The following is a 22,150-nucleotide window of genomic DNA, read 5'->3' as shown; positions in this document are numbered from 1 at the left end:
TTTGCTACCCGCTCACACATGCATTGGAGTAGTTTTTAAAATCCAATAAAACAAGATAGTGATCAAATCCTAGTTAAAACTATAAGGTCAGCTGCACGAACAACATTAAGCTTTAAAGATCTGGCAAAAATATATCTTTTGAAATAAGCAGTCTGCATTTTGCAATTCCAGTTACAAATTATTCTATACCAAAGAGGATGCTTAGGAAAAAAAATGTATCCATAATGGGACCTATAAGAATGTTGAGAGAACAAGCTTGGTGTGGTGATAAAGGTAGCAGGCTAGAAACTGAGAGGCCATGAGTTCTAACCTGACCTTAGGTACAAAGTCAGCTGGGTGACTTTGGGTCAGTCAAATTCAGTCTTGCCTTTGGAAGAAGGCAATAGCAAATGGGGGGGATTCAAATTTTTAAAAACTGGTTCTGTGGGTGTGGCTTAGATAGTGAGCATGGCTTTGTGGTCATGTTATTGGCTGGGTCTGGCCAACTCAATATCACTCACATCAAGGCAAGCGTCTCCTCACCTGGCTTCTAATGACTGTGGGGATGCTGGAACAGTCGTAAGTGTGAAAAATGGTCATAAGTCACTTTTTCAGTGCCATTGTAACTTTGAATGGTCACTCCACACAAGCAAAGTACCAGCAAAGTAAAGGAAAAAAAGAAGTTCCTGAGACAGGAAGTCTAGTCCTGCCAAGAATGTAATAAGGGTTAACGGAGAAGCAGTTTCTGTAAGCAACACCAGAATGTTTCCTTCCTGCCTTCCTTACAGGATTAGGCCAGTAATTTCTTCTAACAACTGGTTCTCTGAACTGCTTAGAATGGTTCTAGCGAATAGGTGCGAACTTTAGAATCCCACCCCTGAGCAAAATGGTCAGACTAGGCAGTCTGAAGTATAATCAAGTACACCTAGGAACGCTAGTGCAGGCCAACTAATTCATATCAAGCCTTCTGATTATATCACTTTACATCTACTAAATCTGACAAATGTCTCAGTAGTGTTTGCAATCAATCAATAACTGGGCAGGAACTCTATAAAACACAAAATCTTATTTCACTTAAACTAAGATTCTACTATTGTCCTACTCTATATATTGCTCCAATTTTATCTCTACCATTACTATAGGAAGTTATTTACTTACACTTTCCTTGATTTATTCAACTAGGCTGTCCTTTACATCTGTTCCACTAACTCCTTTACATACGATAGATCTACATATACAATGAAAATTGATTTGTAAATGATGATTCTTCCCCTTATGGGAAAAATGGACAAAAGCAAAGTAAGTTATATTATCCTAAGAATGTGTAACCAGTTGACCAAAAATGAAACCTTCTGAATAAAAAGAGTAACTTTGGGTCTAATATTCATCTTTTCTAATGGAACATCTTATTTGAAGGGTGTCAATCAGCATTCATTCTTTGGACAGCATCCCTCTTCCCTGGAAGAGACTGATCGAGGAGCCCTACCATATTATCTTAACACCTTTCAAATATGTATCCTTGAGAAATTATCCTTGAGATAATTTAAAATTCATACTTGGCAAATTAATGAGACTTTTTCCATTCATTGATGATTTACAGGGCATTTTAAGGAGAGTACCATTTTCTAACTAAGAGAATGAGCAACTAAAACACTGATCTTAGATGTGCTGTTGAATTAGAAATCCAGTGTTGAGAGATTTACTAATTATATGCCCCTCCATAAGATTGTGTTTAAATGCCTTGAATTCTAATTTAAAATTAAAATTAAGCCTAACCTTAGCCTTATGTTTACCTTGAAGTCAATATATGGAAAAATCCTAGAATAGATGAGCTTGCAGGCAGTTAAAAATTGATAATGTGGTTACCAAAATCCTTCATGGATTTGTAAAACAGTTTGTGCCAAACATATCTTATAGCTTTCTTTGACAGGTTGACCAGATTAGTAGACGAAGGTAATGCTGTGGATAAGGTTTAATTAGACTTTGATAAACAAACCACAGGCTCTTCTTTATATACTGGAACAACATGGGAGGCATGGTCTTTTTCCGGGTAGATTCATAGTACGATTGTAGCTGAACAGTTATATAGAGCTACACTTTTTAAGCATGTCTTTTTAAGTCTTTTGCTTTTTAGGAGTTCCCTCACATCAGCCAACCTAGTACTTTCTTGTGCAATAATGAAGGTATATGAATTTTATAGATAAATGTACATATAAAACACACTAACCATAAATAGTTTGATTTGTCAAAATGGTATTGATTTGTCAATAAGAAGAATAAGCAACTGAATTGAAAACATGAACCTTAAGTTCTCCACTTTCCTGTAAAGTTCACATGTGATGCATACAATGAAAGTATGGTAAAGAAATTTCAAAGTCATTACTAATAAAATTATTTCAAAGCATGCTAGCTACATGTAGAATATTAAATGAAAGAAAAGGCTGATTTTTTTTATTTTATTTGGTTTGTCAAATGCTTACAAGATAATAAGTAAAAACATAGTTATGAATACATGGATACATATAAGAAAAATAAAAGAAACAATAGGACAGGGATGGTAGGCACATTGGTGTGCTTATGCACACCCCCTACAGACCTCTTAGGAAAGGGGTGAGGTCAATAGTAGAAGTCTAAAGTTAAAGTTTTTGGGGCTTGGGGAAGAAACCACAGAGTCAGGTAGAGTATTCCAGACATTGACCAATCTATTGCTGAAGTCGTATTTCCTGCAATCAAGTTCGGTGTGATTAATGTTGAGTTTGCATCTATTGTTTGCTCTTGTATTGTTATGGTTGAAGCTGAAGTATTCATTGACAGGTAAGATATTGCAATGTATGATTTTATATACTATACTTAGATCAGACCACAGGTGGCATACTTCTAGGTTTTCTAGGTCTAGAATTTCAAGTCTGGTAGCATAAGGTATTCTGCAATGAGTAGAGGAGTGGAGACAAGTAGCCTAAAGTTATTCCACTACATAATCAAGGATTTGAAAATCCTCTGGGCAGTGGATTTTTGACGAGTGAAAGTACCACTTGACAAGTCATTCATTACAATAGAATAGTCTATTAATAGCCAATTAATCTTTCAAGGTGAATAAATGAATGAATGAATGAATGAAAGTAAAGCCCTTAGACTTTACTTTGTGAAAACTGAAAGCAATTGAGAGGAAATCTATTTTGTAAGTTTGTTCTTTATAGTATGTCTTCCATTACAAAAATTCAGCCAACCTGTAGATGGCAGCCAAGATATAAACCAAAAAAATTAGCTCATGTTACTATCTATGGGATGACCAGAGTCTCGGAGCCCAGATGTGGTTTGCCAAGGCTTAAAACCACCCTACTTAATTAATCAATTACAATGAGAGAAGTTTGCCTATACTTTTACTTACAAAAAAGGAAACTTATTTTTAAACTTGTGCTTAAATGCTAGTTGGATTTCCTGACTATATTGAGATTAGATGTTCAGGGAATATTACACATTTGCAATTTACAATAATTGAAAGGAAAGCAAAATCCCTGAATGCATCTGGCAAAACTCTGGGAGGCATTTTAAGTAAGGAGCCAGGTCATACTGAACAGCAGGTCTTGAAAATACAACGAAGCCAGACTTTAGGTCAACATCCATACTTGACTTATGTGCAGGAACATACTGTCAGGCAAATAAACTTTGTATGAAACCTTCAATCCACTGGTGTTAACAATCTGTCTGCCTTTGGAAGCCACTCACAATTCATAATAGTTAATTTTGGGGGAAGAAGAAAAAAGGATTAGATTAGATACTCTTGGAAACTACATATTATTAATACTGCGCCATATGTCAGTAAGTTTGTTAGGGTTTAATTCTCTTGCTGGCGGTTTCTTGAGGCATTCTTTTCCTTTTCTGGAAACATTCTTTTCTTTTGCATTGCAACAACTTTCCTTATAAAACTTTTAAAGGACTTGCATGAGAGTCTGAATGTTTCACAGAAAAAATATCAGTTATGTCATCTCTATCCATTAAACTCGGAAGTCTGCCTCCTTCACTACCTACTGAAATGGTTGGGCGGGGGAGGGAGGAATCACAAGCTGAGCTGCTGAGATAATTCATAAAATACAAATAACATTGCAAGATGACTTCAACTGTTTGAGTCAGATTCAATCAGATTCAAACAAGTTGCTGTATCAGTCACAGAAATTGGGAGGAAAAAAGAAATGGAAGGCCCTTATATGTGTAATGAAAGTTTTCAATACAGAGCTGTTTCTGTTTTTAGATTGATTTCACACGTGCCAATCCGAGCCTTTCTCCTACTATCAGAAATGTAGCTTTTAGTGTATGAAGTTTTAAAAAGTGCTCTAATTTACTTTTGACTTTTTGTTCATGAACAGAAATGTTTGAACTAAATTACACTTTTAATCCTCTATTTTTCTCCTTTTATATCAGCATATAACCTATAGTTGGTCTAATATATATATAATTTTTTTCATTGTACAGAATTGCCCCTTTGATTATTAAACAATAGTCATTGTATTACTCTTGCTGAAAGCTAACAAACAAATAAATGCTGGTCTACTTTGATAGTCAAAGTATTTATCGCCGTACTAGAGATTCATATTTCATTTGTTTCAAAGTACTGCATTAGTGTTATTGCAGACAACATTCAGGATGAAATGAAAACCGAATAAATAGTTACACTGATGAGAAAACAATATACTGATGTCAGTTTACATCATGTATTTTAAATTATGTATGTGTGTGTGTATGTATATATATATATATATAATATATATATATATATATATATATATATATATATATATATATATATATTTATGTATATGTATATGTATATGTATCTGTATCTGTATCTGTATCTGTATATGTATATGTATATGTATGTATGTATGTGTGTGTGTATATATATATATATATATATATATATATATATATATATATATATATATATATATATATATCAATCATTCGGCTTTGTTCGGGTATTTTCCCACGTCATAGTAGTTGTGCTTTAAACATTGTGTTACTTTATTGGAGGCCTTTAGTGCAGCTTGGCTCCGGGTAAATGGACGGCTAACATTACTCCAATAAAGTAACACAATGTTGCCAGCCAATCAAGAGACAAAAAGAGCCAAAAAACAGACAGGAGATATTAGAAACACCAATCAAGCAGAACACAGCGAACTCCAAGACCAATAAACACAGACCAAGACTCCCAACCAATCAGGGTGAAGAAAAAACCAATCTGACACAGCAATAGGCTGCCCCAAATTTAAATCTGAAACCACTATAAAAGCATGACTCACAGATGAACACTATACATAAGCCTGATGATGGCAGATGAGATTCTGCTGAAATGTCACTACAACTTTAAAAGCACAACTACTATGACATGGGAAAATACCCGAGCAAAGCCGAATTCCATATATATATGAAAAATTCCAGAAAACAAAGGTAGCCATACTTCTGTGACACTTGAATATAGTATCTGTGGAAACCCCATATGATAAGATATACATATATACCTATGCATATATACATTTATACACACACACATCCCTACATAAATATAGATATAACACATATTTCACATGAGAAAGTTGCCATGATGTATACCTTCCTGTATGCAATGTTCCTTAATTATAGTTTGCAATGGCATTTTTCTTTATGTTCACATTTTTGTAAGCAGGTATTTTTTTCAAATACAAGTTCAAATTCAAGGGTGAAATTAAAATGGTAATTATAGGGGTGCATAGGGACTGCCCAGTCTTCTTGGACTCCCAAATAAAGTCAAGTTGATTGAAGTTAAACTTAATTCTAATGACGTCATGGATTTATCCATGGAGATTTTTTGGCAATAGTACAAATGTGGTTTATCACTTTTTTATTCCATTTTTTAAAAGTTCTCTTAAATTTCTGGGATATTTTCCATTTAAATTTTAATCAGTTCACCTTTTAAGCATATCTGAAAGCTTGGTCCCAAAATCTAAAAGAAGTTTGCAGTATGGGTGAAATCCTAATTGCACAGGAAAACTACACAACTGCAACTTTTTGATTTTTAGTAGAAAGGGATTATATGGGGAGTCTATACTATTTGGAATTTTTTAAGAGAACAAATATGCTACTTTTCATTATAATAAATGCAAAAGTTTTCAAATTTTGTTTCTTTAAACTCTTTTTTTAATGTGCTTGTTATTTTGCAATATAACTTCATAATATTTGCAGTGACAACAGGCTGCATGTTTCAGATCGAGAATGGAAGACAGTACAAAAGAAAAAGCATTGATCAATGTTGTTGGGAATGAAGTGGACATATAAGGAAAGAATTCATGTTTTCCACTAAATACAGTAAATCAGTCTGCTCAGGAGATGCTCAGAGCAAGTGACTGGATGACAATTTAGATGACACAGTGAAGCAAATGACATAAACAAATCTCTGTTCCCTGTCTTGGAGTAAACACAACAAAACATCCATCAATAAATACTTAGTTTCATTGGACAATTATTTCAATATTTAACTGCACAGTAATAGGGCAGTCAGAGATATAAAATGCTAATGGTTCTGTAAAAATCTGGTTTTTATTGGACCTGAATTCCTGCTGAAGATTAAACTGTAGGGGCCATAATTTATGAAAACTGATAAATAATGCACGTGGAGGGAAATTTTTCAAAGCACTTTAAAAGCGCTTGTTGTATATTGTGATGAATTACTTTTACAAAATTTCACATGGAGAATACCAAAATCTCAATATTATGAAGTCTGCCAAGAATTTATAAATGTTTAGTGATAAATTCTATGGCATCTCTCCTGAAGACTTTAATTTCTTTCCAGTCCTGACCAATATGCCCTTCATCTCCAGTTCTTCATTTGGATTTGCTAAATTGATCTCTACTATTTAAAGTTCTACTCATCAGTAACTCATCATTCCTCTTCAGGACTGAAGTTCACCACAGTCAGAGTTGACTTATTTGAGCTCTTTGTCAAAGGAATGGGCAGCTTGATGGTAGAAACAAGGACAGCGGAATGCTCAACTATAAAAAATGGATTTAATAGCCTGATTTTTTTAAAAAAAAATCAGTAGGAAGATGTATCAAAGAAAGACATCAAAACGTATTATTTGATAGATGAGATATTTAACTGGCAGGGAGAGGGAAATAATGGAATTCCAAACTCTGAATTGAAAGTGGTTTCTCGATTTTGAAGATCAGTTTGAACTTGGGAGATACAGTAGGTCTGAGAAAAAATTGTCCCTAGCATTGTACAATATCTGTCATACTATTTGTACTTCCTGATTAATTTCTTCTATGAGTTCTCGGAAAGGCATGAGCAACAATTATAGTCCCTGAACAGAAGAGAAAGAAGCTCCTTTCGTCCCATGCAGAGTCACTTCATGTGATATGGGCAGCTATATAAATTTGATAAATAAGGAGCTCAGTTTTGATGCTTCTTCCAGCTTTCAGTAAGCAAGTGTTTCTTTTCTAAACCTCTTGCAGTAAGACAGAAACAGCACTACAATATGGAAAAGGCTTACCAATTATAAAGCTTTCTGAAAGTTTGTTTTGCTAGGATGCCAATCTATCTCTTTTTCTGTGCAGAGGAGGGAGTGCTCACCTTTACCAATCTGATCTGTAGGGCCTTGACACATTTATTATTCTGCAGCTGCAGAACTGCTTTTTCCATGCCGTGACTGAATTTATTTGTCTTTCACTTCATATTGTACAGGCAGTTCAGTCATCTGTACCATGCTGAACACAGAGACTTCACTTAGAATTTTCAAAGCCACATGTATTACATTTTCATTCTTATTAACTCTGATTCCTAGTTAATATCAGTTGTGACCTATTTAATCTTATTTTTAAGGCCTCTGTGGATCTTGCCAATAAATCACTGTCTTGGAAAGGTCAGGGCAACAGATCATTAAAAAAAACACATGTCCTCAACTACTGGAACTTCAAAAAGGTGAATCATCCATAGGTAGCTTATAGAAATAAGAAAAAAGGTTGTTCATCCAATTACAAGGGTTGGTGTTTTGCTCTTCCATATGTAAACAGGTACTGCTAATATTAAAATGGCAAGAAGGCAATTTTCACATCCTAATATGTCATATACAATGCTTCTGGGTTTTTTAAAATAATTCTTGCCTGTTTATTCAAAACTGGTATAAAGGAATTTGCAGTTTGTAAAGGAGTGATGGACATGAATGATCCAGCATTAAGCAGGGATGGTCAACCTACGTCTCCAGAGCTGCATTACATTGCTGCCTCTCTTTCTGTAACGTAAGATTTCATTCTGACTGTAATTCCCAGCCATCAATTCCTATATGCATTTTCTTGCACTGTTACAAAATTAAACACACATTTCTGAGATGTGAGATAAACAATGAAACGCAGAGATTTATTTAATCCCAAATTAAACTTACTTAATACTGAATACTAAACTTAATTAATACTATTGCACCAAGCGCTATGAATTCCCCAAATATGGGAAAAAATAGAAAAAAGTATGCATTGTCCAGTAAGCATTACGATACCAGATGACCATTGTCCAACAGCCACTGGAATATTAAGATTAGCTCCCAGGCATCAAAGTTTGCTCACTTTTCTTTTAAGACACAGTTCTGTATGAGCCAACCAATATAAACTCTGTTGATGACTGAGTCATATCATTCATTGCTATGAAGGCAGATTATTAGAAATCTATTATTTATTTATTTATTTAGTCAAATGCTTACAATATAATAGAAATAAGAATAAACATAAGTTTAAATACATGAAATAGGAACTAATAATTGGGGACAATGGGACAGGGATGATAGGCACGATTGTGCACTTATGCATGCCCCTTATAAACCTCTTAGGAATGGGGTGAGGTCAATAGAGGTTAGTTTAAGGATAAATGAGTGGGGGTTTGAGCAGGTGACAACAGAATCAGGTAGTGAGTTCCAGACATTGACCACTCTGTTGCTGAAATTGTACTTCCTGCAATCAAGTTTGGACTGGTTTACATTAAGTTTATATCTGTTGTGTGCTCTTGTGTTGTTGTGGTTAAAGCTGAAATATTCATTAACTGGTAAGACATTGTAACATATGGTTTTATGTACTATGCTTAAGTCCAATCTTAGCCGGCGTAGTTCAAGGTTGTCTAAACCTAGAATCTCAAGTCTGGTGGTGTAGGGTATTCTGCTGCGAACAGAGGAATGTAGTACTCTTCTGGTAAAATACTTCTGGACTCGCTCAGTTGTATTAATATCTGATATACAGTGTGGATTCCAGACAGCAGAGCTGTATTCAAGTATTGGTCTAGCAAAGGTTGTGTATGCTCTAGTTTACAAATCAGTATTACCAGAGGAGAAGCTTCATAAGATCAGATTGACAACTATTAAAGCCTTTTTTGCAATATTGTTGCAGTGAGCTCTGGCACCTACGTCATTTGATATGAAAACTCCAAGGTCTTTTTGAGAGTGAGGGTTGTCAACAAGGTCATATCCGCCTAGCTTGTATTTGGGGTATTGATTTTTTTTTAAACAAATGTGTAGGACAGAGCATTTGTTGGTCAAGGTTTGGAGTTGCCAACTGTTTGACCATTCAGACATAATCAAGGACAGTAGCTTTGAAGGACAGTAGCATTGTTGGTGGTGTTGAATAGTTTTATATCATCGGTGAAGAGGATGCAGTTACTTATAAGGTGATCACAAAGGTCATTTATATAGAGTGTAAAGAGTATGGGTCCTAGAACACTCCTTGGGGACACTGCTGTTAACTGGCGCAGGGTGCACAGTTTGACTGCATTAAAATTGCATTAACAGTATAGTTAACCTCCATACAACAAAGAAAGGTCATAATCTTTCTTCCAGAAAGTATACTGTCCACTTTCAGATGACATAAACATTCTATTCTGAACAAGTTCCATAGTAATGGCTAAAATATATGGGATCAGAACACTCCCCTAGAAGTCTATAAAGGAGAAATATCCTGACTCAGGTCTTTCATAATGAAAATCAAGAATCATTAATGAGATAGAAGCAGCCTGTAAATAATGTTCTAATTGGATAGCAAGGTAACTTACAGTACATTATAAATTAAACTTCTTTGGCCATATCCCAATTCTCAATTTATGTCCGTCAATGGACCAGTTTAGATGGCCATAAATATGTAAAGACTATCATCTTTTTTCTCCTTCAAGAACCTTCCAAATAGCAGTCCAATGATCTTTCCTCCTTCTGCACATCTTTTTAATTTCCAGGTTTTTGCTCAAGCAAAAAGAATAGCTAAATCAGATGGAAGTTTACTTGCAAACTTATCATTGTGATTATAAATTGGACATTTAGTTTAATTGTTTTTCCAAAGAAATCTTTCTGAGTTATTACTAATTTTTCTTCCTGTGTTAATTGCAGTATTGTTGAGGCACTTCCGCTTTCCTTAAGATACTTAAGAATATTTTCTTAAGACAGTTTTTAAGTATTTCTGAGCTTTCAGAAATTAAATCAAGAGTGATTTGTTTGTCTGTCTATCTATCATCTATCTTAACATTTGGAATTCTAAAATAGATAGATGGAATCAAGGGAGAAAACAAAGGTATGGGAAGTTTGGAATACACAGTTCGAATCATGGAGAAATCTATAGAAATCAGTGGGATATTTATTGACCTTCCTACCAAAAAATTGCAATTAAAGGTAATACATTGATAACATTTAACCCCAATATGAATAATCCATATATTTATGAATTATTCAAATGTTAGAGGGAATGTAAATGGAACAGTGGTGGGATTCAAATAATTTTTACTACTGGTTCTGTGGACGTGGTTTGGTGGGTGTGGCAGGGGAAGGATTCTGTAATCTCCATTCCACTCCACTCCAGGGGAAGGATTCTGCACATTCTCTATTCCCTCCCCACTCCTGAGGGAAGGTTACTGCAAAATCGCATTCCCTCCCCACCCCACTAACCTGCTTCCCAGTTCCGTTCTCCTGTGCACCCCACTAACCTGCTTTCCAGCTCCGTTCTCCTGTGCAAGGCAACAATCAGCTGGGATTTGGGAGGCAGAGAATAGATGAGGAAGGGCCAGTTCTACAAACTACTCAAATTTTCCACTACTGAAATGGAAGGATATCTTGCTTTTTATAGTGAACCTGTGAAAAAAGTTGCTTCATTCTGGTAGAAAATCTTCCTGGACATAAAAGTAGAATGTGTTACAAAATTAGAGAAATTGTGATTATTACAAATATTTGAGGAAGCTAATTTTAGCTAGTTAATAAAAATATTTTATCTTTTTAGTCTTATTAAAAAACCTGAAACAAATCAAAAGCAGAAGCTTTTAGACAATGTAACAATTAAAAATAACACTCAAAGATATGTTCTATGACTGAAAAATAACCCATGGAATTACTATCTGATTGAATCGAGTATGACTTGATAGTAACAAGACATGCAGTGTTGTCATATCTAAATATTTCAAATGTTGCTAATTTTAACTGGATGAAAAAAATAAAAGTAAAAAAACCACAATAAAACTTTCTCTCTATCCTCTTATTAGACATGCCAGATGTAGTTACTTGGCATTTTAGAGCAGACCAATAAGCTATCAGGTTGAGGAAGACTGAAAATAAGACATAACTATATAGATACTGGCTACATTCACACAGTAAGACTCAGTTTGGCTGAAGTAATTAAGATTCTGGATTCAAAGAGGGGAAATAAGTTCTTTATATGTACACACACACACACACACACACACACACACACACAAACATGCACACGGGCATGCAGACACACAACTACACACACACAGCTTTCAGATCCTACATTGAAATATAGAGTATGGAGAGTATGTTTTTAAATGTATAGGTTCCAGTAGATTAAAGAGATAGCAAATAAATTATGGTTCATCTTTTCAAATTCTTTCCATCCTTGAGTGATACTTACATCATTTATTTTGATTTCTTATAACCCTTGGAATTCAAAATGCAAATTGTAACACTACCACATCAATATATAATATCTGTCCAAATCTGTTGTGTTAGTTTCTAGTATCAAAGAGTCTCTACTGTTTTTGCTGTTTGATAGCAATCAAATTATTTCACACTGATACCTACTAATTATTAGAATACCTTAATTATAGCAAGGTTTTTCATATCACTATCATTTCCATGTCAGTCTTTCTACATGCAAAAAGAGTTGAAATTTCAACCTAAATAAATGATACCAAAGGTTGATGAAAAATAAGATTGCAAAGATAATTGATGTCAGATATTTCAGTCTTTTTTCTTTTAGCTGCAGATAGCAATTATGTTTTGCAAGACTTGTAAATCCATTGTAACTACTGAAATAAGCAAACATTAAATCAAAGAACCTGGAGCAATCTAATAAATGCTCCTTTAAGAAGGTTATTAAAAGCTGTTGTCTAACTCAGAACAATTCTGGTATTGTTCTTTGTTCCTATTGTTATTTGCTACTTTTCAAAAGTTACATTATTAAATTATTTCAGACCATAAATCATGTCTGAGTTAACCATAAATATCCACTGAAGATTAAAGATTACTGGATGTTTCAGTGCATTTTGAATGGTGTATTTTCCTGGAATAAAGTGGAAGGAGCTAGCCTGTTGTAGAAATGCAGTCATTATATTAACATGCTGGGTGAACTAGGGTATCACATTAGGTAATAACATGGTTTAATTTGGTGGGACAAGCATGACATATGAACACAGCAACTGATTTTATTACCCCAGATTTAAAGTGTTGATAAACCCAGACAATGAGTATTACCATTCCTGTCCCTGAAAGACATTTCTCTTAATATCTTTTTTAAATACAGAACTACATGTGTTTTCCAAGGAAGTTCCAAATTTATAGACAATAGAGAGAACTTGGTGGCCTGTCCTTTTAAGAGGAAGATTATTCAGGTTCCTTACTTACTTATTTGAAATGGAATGGAATATTTTTAAATTGGATTGGAACTTTGGTACCCCAAAGGAGGGTACCATGGCTTAATCTAAAATGGAATTCCATGAGTGCCATAAGCAGCACAGTTGATGACAATCATGTCTTGTTTCCTTGCAAAATTAAACTTTGGTTTACTTTTGAACTAATAATGTGTTACACACTTATAATCACTCTACTCTTCAGGAAACATCACTGTCCCTTCTGTTAGTCTGATTTGACAGTAGAGCCACTGAGTTTGCGGTATGTTGTGCACTCCTAATCCATCATGCTGTAATCACAAAATCTATTTGCTGGAATGAGTCAGTTAGGTGAAATACTCATCAGGAATTTTGGGGCTTCACTAAACTCTACCCTACTCTGCATACATGGATCCTATATGCATATGAGAAGAAGCTACTTTTAATATGTAGGTATTCATTGGTACACCATGGGAAATCCACACATTTAACAAATATCAGGATCCAGACTGATTCATGCTGGAGCCCAATCTTAAGAGAACTTCTCTGTAGCAGAGCAGACATTTCCAGAATATGGTTTCCACTACTAGTCCAAAAGCTCAGAAGACAAAATCTCTGGTCCTGGTGACCGACTCAGATTGGATCCTACAACATTATCCTGGAATACATTTATTTATTTGTTTGTTTGTTTGTTTGTGTCAATTGCTTACAAGGTAATAGGTATAAGTAAAAACATAGTTATGAATACATGGATACATATAAGAAAAATAAAAATAAAAGAAACAATAGGACAGGGATGGTAGGCATGTTAGTGCGCTTATGCATGCCCCCTACAGACCTCTTAGGAAAGAGGTGAGGTCAATAGTAGACAGTCTAAGGTTAAAGTTTTTGGGGTTTGGGGAAGAAACCACAGAGTCAGGTAGAGTATTCCAGTTATTGACCACTCTGTTGCTGAAGTCGTATTTCCTGCAATCAAGTTTGGTGCGATTAACCTTGAGTTTGTATCTATTGTTTGCTCTTGTGTTGTTTCATTCACAACAAAAATAAATTTCATTCATAACAAGTATTAGGGCTATATACATCTTCAAAGAGGTTTCTGCTTCAAAAATAGTTCAAGAATCATCCCTTCAAACATACTCTTATGTACCTTTCTCTACCCCACTTTCATTTAATTATTTTTGTTATCGTATTACTTTGCTTTGACATATTCCTGAAATACAAATGCTCTGAGAATTCTTTCTGCATATGCCAGAGGTATCCAAAAGTTTCTTCTGGCTATGGAACTGCTAACTGAAATTTGAAGATAATATAAAACATTTCCTCGAGGAGAACCAATATTGTACCTTTGCCTTGATATGGAGAAGAATTTTATGTCCAAGGTTCTTTGTCTTTTTTTGACCAATACTTTTTACCGAAGATCATACAGAGTTCAGAGTTTAGGTTTGTGACATCCTTTTATTCAGTGACAGAACAAATCTAGTAGTCTGGATTGGGTTTATAGAAATACACAAAATACTGAAAAAGCTGTATGTTTTGAAGCTCCTTTGATATATTAACATTTCTACTATCTACATTCTACTATCTTGACATACATCACACTATGTGTTGAGGAGAGTCAGTGGTTTTTGCAAAATGTTTTTTTAAATCCTGGCCTCATACATTGAAATAGCTTTCTAGCCATAGGTCCAATTGCTAAGAAGCGTGGAGTATTTGTGAGACTCCCAATTGCTCATCTTGCTTTTTTGATGGGGGAAAAAAGGGAACATAAAAAAAATAGTTTCAGTAATTCAAAACACTCCAGTCCTCTCCTGCCATTAGCACAACCCAATGTACCACTTCTAATGCCACTGTAACAATTCTCTATTGTTCTAAGCCCAAAAAACAAATATTGAGGCAGTTTCATCACTTGGCATCTAGAAGTGATAAAATATTTATGATAAATTGCTGTGTGTTAAAATGATGAATCCAACTATAAAGACAATGGCGTAAGCTGGATACCAAACAACCAAATGACATTTGCCCAATCCTTCATCAAACCTAGAATGATCTTTCTACTTAGAATTGTGATGTTTACTTTTTTGTTATTTGGCATTGGTTTCTTAATAAATATTGTTAGCTGGAGCACTTCTGGTATTTTAAAGTCATTTTTGTTCAATTAGATGCTAAAGAATTTGCTTCAGAAATTTTTTTAAAGTCTTTCAGACAAATATTTATAGATGGAATATGGCATCCCTGAACTTAATGATTTGGAAAGTAGCCAAGGGGTATATATGAAGTGTACAAATATTTCTTCAGGACCTATAATATCTCTGGTGACTACTCTTCAATTGAATTTCAAGGAAAGATTGAAACTTATGAGAAATAATTCCTCTCATGGGCTTTTTCTCCACCAAGACTGCTCCAAGTCTGCTATTATCATGCTATTGGGGTTCTTGCTCTTGAAAAATTGTTGAAAAAAGTATTCTTCCTCAGTAGAAACGTGGAGAAATTGTTTCCACTACCCACAATTTACAATTATGATGGAAAATGTTGAATATTATGGACTCAGATCTCAAAAATGACTTGAGACAGATTCATAGGTGCATCTGACTCAGCAAATGACAGATACTGCATCTACAATCTGTTTGTTCCCTAGTTGTGATAAATGTCCCCTTCAGCAATTGATCCTGGGATTAAGAATATACATATTAACCAATATCCGTGGCTTGAGGTAGAGATATGTATTTCAGTATCGAGGACTGATACTCCCATTCAGATGGAATCCCTTTATTGAAATGAATGAAGGTCTACTAATTTAGGATAATTCAAAGAGACCTCCCATACTCAAACATAATTATAGTGTCAATGGATTCTCATCTGTGAAAACTTATGGTCTAATAAATTTGTCTGCCTTTAAGGGATCATAGGTTTTACTGCATTAGTCTTACATGCTGATATTAAGGAAATGTGTATATATTTATTATATACAATATGTAGAAGTAATTCTAAAGTAATAGTTTTATATGGTAAGAAAGTCATAGGGTTGCTATTGGAATTCAAATCCAACTTGCTGGAGCCTTAAAGAATCCCCAACACTTCATAAATAATAATGTAGAAATATTTGAGCAAAATTATCCCAAATAAATTTTAATGCGGTTAGCCTGACTAACAGGAGATTTGCTTCTTATTGGCATAACCTTGAACACTGCTATAAAGCCCTCAAAAATAAAATAAAATAAAAGCAGAGAGGCTAAAATTTGTTGTATTTATATGTGGTATGATTATCATCTCAGTTATAATACTTGTTACGTGTGACACTGGTTTGAATAATCCTATCGTACCCTGTAAAGGAATGTGTGGATGACCTGGGAAGCCATGAGACAAGAGAGGAAGGAACACTCCCGCTCCACCCCTCACCTAATGGCTCTATAGTCAGAGAAAGAAACTAAATGGGCTGAGTTAGAAGCAGCAGCAGGTAGTTTGTACTTTCAGGCTCGAAAGATTCTAACAATGTAATTAAAGTAAAGTAGAACTTGTTCATCTAGTCATGTGTCCTGTCTGATTTACCTGGGAGGGCTAAGGATACCCATTAATGGCAACTTAAAATTTATTATTAATAGTTTATTATCAGCTACAGCGGGGTATATGAAAAAGGTCATGTATATTAGGGATATGGATATATTATCTATCTGTCTGTCTGTCATCTATCTATCCCACTTGTGACTGTATAACTGTAACTTCGTTGCTTCTATCCTTATGACTTATATTGACTGTTTCTTAGTATGATTTGATTGCTTATTGTACCTTATGACTATTATTAAGTGTTGTACCTTATGATTCTTAACTCTTGACGAATGTATCTTTTCTTTTATGAAAACTGAGAGCAATAAAGAATTCTATTCTATTCCACTCCACTCCACTCCTCTCCACTCCACTCCTCTCCATTCCATTTCATTCCAATCCACTCCTCTCCACTCCACTCCACTCCACTCCACTCCTCTCCATTCCAATTCACTCCTCTCCACTCCACTCCACTCCACTCCTCTCCATTCCAATCCACTCCTCTCCACTCCACTCCACTCCACTCCACTCCACTCCTCTCCACTCCACTCCTCTCCATTCCATTCCATTCCATTCCAATCCACTCCTCTCCACTCCACTCCACTCCACTCCACTCCTCTCCATTCCAATCCACTCCTCTCCACTCCACTCCACTCCACTCCTCTCCATTCCAATCCACTCCTCTCCACTCCACTCCACTCCACTCCACTCCACTCCTCTCCACTCCACTCCTCTCCATTCCATTCCATTCCATTCCATTCCACTCCACTCCACTCCACTCCACTCCTCTCCACTCCACTCCACTCCACTCCATTCCAATCCACTCCTCTCCACTCCACTCCACTCCACTCCTCTCACTCCTCTCCATTCCATTCCATTCCATTCCACTCCCTCCACTCCCACTCCACTCCACTCCACTCCACTCCACTCCTCTCCATTCCATTCCATTCCATTCCACTCCACTCCACTCCACTCCTCTCCACTCCACTCCACTCCACTCCACTCCATTCCAATCCACTCTTCCCCACTCCACTCCTCTCCACTCCACTCCTCCTCTCCACTCCACTCCACTCCTCTCCTCTCCACTCCACTCCTCTCCATTCCATTCCATTCCAATCCACTCCTCTCCACTCCACTCCACTCCACTCCACTCCACTCCATTCCATTCCATTCCAATCCACTCCACTCCCTCCACTCCTCTCCACTCCACTCCATTCCAATCCACTCTTCTCCACTCCACTCCTCTCCACTCCATTCCATTCCATTCCATTCCGTTCCCTCCTCTCCACTCCACTCCACTCCTCTCCACTCCACTCCTCTCCATTCCATTCCATTCCATTCCAATCCACTCCTCTCCACTCCACTCCACTCCACTCCACTCCACTCCACTCCACTCCATTCCATTCCATTCCAATCCACTCCACTCCACTCCACTCCTCTCCACTCCACTCCATTCCAATCCACTCTTCTCCACTCCACTCCTCTCCACTCCACTCCACTCCACTCCATTCCATTCCATTCCAATCCATTCCATTCCATTCTATTCTGTCCTATCTATTATCCCTCTATCATCTATATATTATCTAACTATATCTATGTCACTCACTCACTCTTTATAAATGACTAAGTTAATTTTTATTATATTATCCTTCTAGCATAATTTGTGCATGTGGAAGAAATTATTAAAATTATTGATAATTTATCAATGGCTTATTTTGGAGAATTTATAGAATAAATTTAAAACTTAAGGGGAACAAGTGTTCTCCTTTATGTTATTATGATGCTTGTTATTTCTATATAATTGAAGTTGCAATAAGAATTTCAGATGCTCTAAAAGCAAGTTGGATTTCACTGCAGCTTTTAGCTAGTGTATCTTTCAGGCAAAATATTCACCTCTTGAACCTGCTGCAGTAAAGATCATTTAGCACCCTAGAATTGCACCCTTCAGCACAGTGAAAATATACACCACTTCCTCATTCTCTGAACACTTAAAAGAATAGGCACATTATTTATGACATAATATCCTCTTTATGTGATTTATTCACAAGAAAAACAATTACTCTTGTGTTCAAAGAATCTTTCTCTGGCCTAAGCTAAGTAGTGTTCAGCTTTATGTTTCTCACTACATTTATAATCTCTATTTCTTCAGAAAGGTTTCTTGCAATGAGATTGCTAATGTATAAAAAGGCTCACTTTTATATCTCCACCCAAGTTGCACAGATGTGACTGATCTCTGTTGTCACTACAGAATCCCAATTATCTATCAAAGCAATAATTCAGAGAGCAGCTCTACCTGTTAGGCCCCTACCCAGATTTGAAAAAGATGCAGAAACTCTTGTATCTTCCCTGTTATAGCTAAGGACAGTCCTTCATTTCAGAAAGCTTATTTAGATTTATTTTTCAAAAGCTCACTTTTGTTTTTTATTTTAGTCATGTAACTTTTACCATACAAATGGTATTAGTTAATGCACAGGCTTTCACATTCATGTCAAAGCATGGAAAAGGAATAGCCTTTAAATAAATATAGTTTAAAATAAATTTACATGTATTGTTTGATTTTAATTACTTTTTTTAGAATACACATTTTTGCAAAGTTTTTATTGAGTTTGTTCTTCAGTGTCTTTTCTGAACATGAACAATTAAATATTTTTATCTTTATGAATCTCTTTCAGATTTGCCCCCTTTTCAGGTTTGTGCTCGCCATAGTTAGAGGCCCTCCACCCCAAGATATGACTTGTCATAGCTTTCAGGAAGGGTTTGCAGAACTGGTTGCTTCCTTGAGCATTGAAGCCATCAAATTAGATCAGTTTTTTCTGCAAGATGTAGTATATATATTGGTGTACTTTGACTGTGTATCTGATTGTTGTAATTTTTTTGTTATTTCTTTATTGTGTATATTATGATTCTCTTTAGATTAAATTGTGTAGTCACATAAAACAATCATTTCTAGGAATAGCATTCACTTGTGCCTCTGAAATGTCATTATTCCCAGGTTTCACCTCTTCATTTGAATCTTATTAAATATCCTTGACATTTTTTTCAATAGACACACTAGTTATAAAGCATCCAGACAGAACTGCAAGACTCTATGGATATTTGTTTTCTTTTGCTGCTTCTTTGTCCTGTCTCATACAATACAGAGAACAGTTATGAATACATTCAAGTGGAGAGTGGATTCCTACATGGAAAAGGGGAGCAAAATGTAATGGTCTAAATGACATTTGCCAGATCAATAATTGATCTGATCAAGAAGTAGCTTTTTTTCTATTCTGTCCAGATCTTTCACTTCTCTTTGGTTTTGGCTCATATAGTCTGATTTAGACTGTCATCTTTTTTAAAAAAAATCTATCAACTTACTGATGTTTAGATTGTACCAGTTACCAAAGTTTCTGGGAACAGATCTTGTGATGACTTCTTTCCTAGCTATTTTTTTTTTATATGATGACGTTCAACTAAAATTTTCAGGCAATTTGTAAAACTGAAATACGATAAAGCATTTTGAAATTAGACAAGTTATAAATAGTGCAACATAGCATAATTTCGGTATACTGTTTTATAAAAACAATAACACCAGCAAACGAAACAGAAAACATACTGAAGCTTTATTCAGCACTGATTACCTTGGAGATTTTGCAACAAAAGCAGAAAATCTTGCCTGGATAACTGGTCATTCCATTTGAAATGATGGAGGACCTTCAATAAGCAATTTGAGACTCTGCTTTTATTCAGCCACATACCTATAATTTCATGATATTTTTCAAGAGTTTCAACATCAGGCACCTGGGAAATATAAGGAAAGGATTGGATAAGGTGTGGGTATCTTTTGTCTTGGGTTTGTTTGCATTTTATAAACATTGTAAAAGCAAAAGTGAAAAGAAATAATGGAATAGTTCTTAAATTTTACCCTGAATGAAGTCATTTGTTAGATATAGCTAAATGTTATTCCTGTGTGAAGTGGTAGGATAAACATCCAGGGGATTTGACTCCAAGTGGAGAGTGATGAATTGGTTAATGATTGATTCCATGACTGTGCATGTGACACAACACAGTGAGATTGGTCTGTAGTTTTCAACCAGGCTGGGATCACCATTTTGAAGATAGGGATGACCGTAGCTAAGGACCATAGGTTCGGTAAGGAGCTGGTTCTGAATGAGATATCATAAATAATGCTTAGGGGTTCTCCTATAGCAGAGGAAAGCTTTTTTAAGAAGTATGCACATAATCCATCTGGATCAATAGATAGGGATGGTTTTAGGTTACATAGTGCCTTTTCTACATTATCTTCTGTAAAGTCAATATGTAGGAGGTCATTACAGTTAGTTGTGGTACAACTAGGAAATGTGGGGCATGAATTTTCTTTTCTTTTCTCCATACCACTAAGACCGGCATCCAAGCCTCCAACAACTCTGCCAGGGAGGTTGCTCTCAGGACCCTCGAACTACAGTTTCCCATGTTTCCTCTTCCAATGTGGGGTTCTCGGGTAAACAGGCAGAAAAAGGTGACTAGGGGGGACTTTGGTTCCCTATTCAAAGTATGCACACTCACTTCAGAGAGAACTCTCAGGCCATGGTTTTCGGACTGGAGGCAAAACAAGTACTGGCGCTCCTATTACTTCCCACTTCCTAATTATCTAAATTCACAATTACCTAAAATCCTGGGCTTTGCTTTTGGGATACACTGAACAAAAACAGCAACAATATTTTCTTCCCTCCCTTCAATCATAACCCACTTGACTTTTCCCTCTTATATAGACACACTCTGATGGCCCTGCCTTGTTTTTCCTGTCCTGATGGTCATGGCTCTCTGGAGCTAGCAACAGGCAAGAGGGCAGCTAGAGGCCAAACAAAGAAATGAGATCCAGCTACTGTCCAAGCCACTCACACACACACTCTTCCTCCTTTCCTAACAAAAGTTCCTGTGCTCTGGCAAAACCCTCATGCTCTCCAGACTCTTGGTCTTTCTGTGGTTAGGAAATGCACAGGAGAAGCAAAATCCAGTTGTGTTTGGAAGAAGGAGCCTCTCACTACACACCTGCAGGCATACACACATTTCCCATGCTTTAAATTTAGAATTTAGAGGTATTCACCTTCCTTCCAAGAAGCCTTTGAGCTCAACACTCAAAACCCCTTTAAAACCGTTTTTTCCAAATGGCCAAGGTCCAGGAAAACTCACCCACAGACTCAATGGGTATGCTTGCCAGCAAGGGAATCTTACCTGGGCCTGGTCCATTGGTTAGGTTAGTTTGGAGTCCCATCTGCTTGGGTGCCAACTTCCTACACCATTGTAGCATGTTGTCTGATTTTAGTCTCCCAGCTAATAGTGGAGGCCAGGTAATCTCTTTTTGTGCTAGGTTTATTCCTGCTGTGGTCAACTCATATTTTAGTAAATTGATATTTTTTATGTTTTCTGGGATTATGAATAAATAAACATCAGTGAAAGGTTCTTCCTTTCTTGTAAATATAAAAGCTGCAGCTGAAGGCAGCTGAAAGGGCCATGTAAGAGCATCATTAAAAAATGGGCAGGATAATAACACAACTCCTTAGATATCTGATATCTTAAAGTCTCTATTTCTTTATTTCTATAAGGCAAAAGTGGATGATAGTGTCACATGTAACCATAAATGTATAAGAACTAATCCCTTGGACTATTTTTTTCATTCATGGATGTTCTTAAGAATCTTCCTTTGAACAATTGATATCATGTCTTTGATTTCATCAATTACAACAAAGAACAAAATATTCT

At 35.9% G+C, this 22,150-nt stretch overlaps 1 pseudogene; it reads right to left on the bottom strand.

Annotated features, from left to right (window-relative positions):
- Window positions 1-8,766: 8,766 nt before the first annotated feature.
- Window positions 8,767-21,637, bottom strand: LOC148125449 (uncharacterized; annotated as a pseudogene).
- Between the last annotated feature and the right edge of the window lie 513 nt (window positions 21,638-22,150).

This window comes from Pseudonaja textilis, chromosome 6 (genome assembly GCF_049901715.1).
Source record: "Pseudonaja textilis isolate UNSWEBS1 chromosome 6, rPseTex1.2, whole genome shotgun sequence".
Classification (NCBI taxonomy): Eukaryota; Metazoa; Chordata; class Lepidosauria; order Squamata; family Elapidae; genus Pseudonaja; species Pseudonaja textilis.
Note: the sequence above shows the minus strand (reverse complement) of the source record. Positions and strands in the feature narration are given on the sequence as shown.